General features: G+C 45.3%; 8 non-coding genes across 8 annotated transcripts in view; all 8 read left to right on the top strand.

Moving 5' to 3' along the window:
- Positions 1-103: 103 nt before the first annotated feature.
- LOC133432123 (5S ribosomal RNA) lies at positions 104-222 on the top strand. The gene has a single exon (XR_009776436.1). It is a non-coding gene; the product is annotated as a 5S ribosomal RNA (ribosomal RNA).
- A 223-nt stretch (positions 223-445) lies between these two features.
- Positions 446-564, top strand: LOC133432380 (5S ribosomal RNA). Its single transcript, XR_009776684.1, has one exon. It is a non-coding gene; the product is annotated as a 5S ribosomal RNA (ribosomal RNA).
- Positions 565-780: 216 nt separating this feature from the next.
- Positions 781-899, top strand: LOC133432132 (5S ribosomal RNA). The gene has a single exon (XR_009776444.1). It is a non-coding gene; the product is annotated as a 5S ribosomal RNA (ribosomal RNA).
- A 198-nt stretch (positions 900-1097) lies between these two features.
- LOC133432082 (5S ribosomal RNA) lies at positions 1098-1216 on the top strand. Its single transcript, XR_009776397.1, has one exon. It is a non-coding gene; the product is annotated as a 5S ribosomal RNA (ribosomal RNA).
- Positions 1217-1415: 199 nt separating this feature from the next.
- On the top strand, positions 1416-1534 carry LOC133432006 (5S ribosomal RNA). The gene has a single exon (XR_009776323.1). It is a non-coding gene; the product is annotated as a 5S ribosomal RNA (ribosomal RNA).
- A 217-nt stretch (positions 1535-1751) lies between these two features.
- LOC133432005 (5S ribosomal RNA) lies at positions 1752-1870 on the top strand. The gene has a single exon (XR_009776322.1). It is a non-coding gene; the product is annotated as a 5S ribosomal RNA (ribosomal RNA).
- Positions 1871-2069: 199 nt separating this feature from the next.
- On the top strand, positions 2070-2188 carry LOC133432004 (5S ribosomal RNA). The gene has a single exon (XR_009776321.1). It is a non-coding gene; the product is annotated as a 5S ribosomal RNA (ribosomal RNA).
- A 216-nt stretch (positions 2189-2404) lies between these two features.
- Positions 2405-2500, top strand: part of LOC133432096 (5S ribosomal RNA) — a 119-nt gene continuing 23 nt past the window's right edge. The window contains exon 1 of the ribosomal RNA XR_009776411.1: positions 2405-2500. This exon is cut by the window's right edge and continues 23 nt beyond it. This is a non-coding gene — a ribosomal RNA (5S ribosomal RNA).

Below are 2500 nucleotides of genomic sequence, written 5' to 3'. Positions count from 1 at the left end.
AACAAATAAGCGCTTCTAAATTATTATCACCAACAAATCAATGACATATATTCTATGACTTATCTTCAACTCCATATAAGATGTATTTCAAGCTGCAGCTTCTGCTTACGGCCATACCAGCCTGGATGCGCCTGATCTCGTCTGATCTCGGAAGCTAAGCAGGGTCGGGCCTGGTTAGTACTTGGATGGGAGACCGCCTGGGAATACCAGGTGCTGTAAGCTTTTTCAACCAGCAGAGAACGCTCTCGCTTAATCTACCCACACATATTTCAACGTGGTAACAGCGACAGCTCACGTCCTAAAGTGTTTTGCACATGGTTAAGGCACTTTAACTCCAACAAATAAGCGCTTCTAAATTATTATCACCAACAAATCAATTAATTATATTATATGACTTATCTTCAACTCCATATAAGAGGTATTTCAAGCTGCAGCTTCAGCTTCAGCTTACGGCCATACAAGCCTGGATGCGCCCGATCTCGTCTGATCTCGGAAGCTAAGCAGGGTCGGGCGTGGTTAGTACTTGGATGGGGGACCGCCTGGGAATACCAGGTGCTGTAAGCTTTTTCAACCAGCAGAGAGCGCTCTCGCTTAATCTACCCACACATATTTCAACGTGGTAATAGCGACAGCTCACGTCCTAAAGTGTTTTGCACATGGTTAAGGCACTTTAACTCCAACAAATAAGCGCTTCTAAATTATTATCACCAACAAATCAATGACTTGTATTAAATACTTATCTTCAACTCCATATCAGAGGTATTTCAAGCTGCAACTTCTGCTTACGGCCATACCAGCCTGGATGCGCCCGATCTCGTCTGATCTCGGAAGCTAAGCAGGGTCGGGCCTGGTTAGTACTTGGATGGGAGACCGCCTGGGAATAACAGGTGCTGTAAGCTTTTTCAACCAGCAGAGAACGGTCTCGCTTAATCTAGCCACACATATTTCAACGTGGTAACAGCGACAGCTCACGTCCTAAAGTGTTTTGCACATGGTTAAGGCACTTTAACTCCAACAAATAAAACCAACAAATCAATGACTTATATTCTATGTTTATCTTCAACTCCATATAAGAGGTATTTCAAGCTGCAACTACAGCTTACGGCCATACCAGCCTGGATGCGCCCGATCTCGTCTGAACTCGGAAGCTAAGCAGGGTCGGGCCTGGTTAGTACTTGGATGGGAGACCGCCTGGGAATAACAGGTGCTGTAAGCTTTTTCAACCAGCAGAGAGCGCTCTCGCTTAATCTACCCACACATATTTCAACGTGGTAACAGCGACAGCTCACGTCCTAAAGTGTTTTGCACATGGTTAAGGCACTTTAACTCCAACAAATAAAACCAACAAATCTATAACTTATATTCTATGACTTATCTTCAACTCCATACAAGAGGTATTTCAAGCTGCAGCTTCTGCTTACGGCCATACCAGCCTGGATGCGCCCGATCTCGTCTGATCTCGGAAGCTAAGCAGGGTCGGGCCTGGTTAGTACTTGGATGGGAGACCGCCTGGGAATACCAGGTGCTGTAAGCTTTTTCAACCAGCAGAGAGCGCTCTCGCTTAATCTACCCACACATATTTCAACGTGGTAACAGCGAAAGCTCACGTCCTAAAGTGTTTTGCACATGGTTAAGGCACTTTAACTCCAACAAATAAGCGCTTCTAAATTATTATCACCAACAAATCAATTAATTATATTCTATGACTTATCTTCAACTCCATACAAGAGGTATTTCAAGCTGCAGCTTCTGCTTACGGCCATACCAGCCTGGATGCGCCCGATCTCGTCTGATCTCGGAAGCTAAGCAGGGTCGGGCCTGGTTAGTACTTGGATGGGAGACCGCCTGGGAATACCAGGTGCTGTAAGCTTTTTCAACCAGCAGAGAACGGTCTCGCTTAATCTAGCCAAACATATTTCAACGTGGTAACAGCGACAGCTCACGTCCTAAAGTGTTTTGCACATGGTTAAGGCACTTTAACTCCAACAAATAAAACCAACAAATCAATGACTTATATTCTATGACTTATCTTCAACTCCATATAAGAGGTATTTCAAGCTGCAGCTTCTGCTTACGGCCATACCAGCCTGGATGCGCCCGATCTCGTCTGATCTCGGAAGCTAAGCAGGGTCGGGCCTGGTTAGTACTTGGATGGGAGACCGCCTGGGAATACCAGGTGCTGTAAGCTTTTTCAACCAGCAGAGAGCGCTCTCGCTTAATCTACCCACACATATTTCAACGTGGTAACAGCGACAGCTCACGTCCTAAAGTGTTTTGCACATGGTTAAGGCACTTTAACTCCAACAAATAAGCGCTTCTAAATTATTATCACCAACAAATCAATGACTTGTATTATATACTTATCTTCAACTCCATATAAGAAGTATTTCAAGCTGCAGCTTCAGCTTACGGCCATACCAGCCTGGATGTGCCCGATCTCGTCTGATCTCGGAAGCTAAGCAGGGTCGGGCCTGGTTAGTACTTGGATGGGAGACCACCT

Source organism: Cololabis saira, unplaced genomic scaffold (assembly GCF_033807715.1).
Source record: "Cololabis saira isolate AMF1-May2022 unplaced genomic scaffold, fColSai1.1 scf042, whole genome shotgun sequence".
Taxonomy (NCBI): Eukaryota; Metazoa; Chordata; class Actinopteri; order Beloniformes; family Belonidae; genus Cololabis; species Cololabis saira.
Note: the sequence above shows the minus strand (reverse complement) of the source record. Positions and strands in the feature narration are given on the sequence as shown.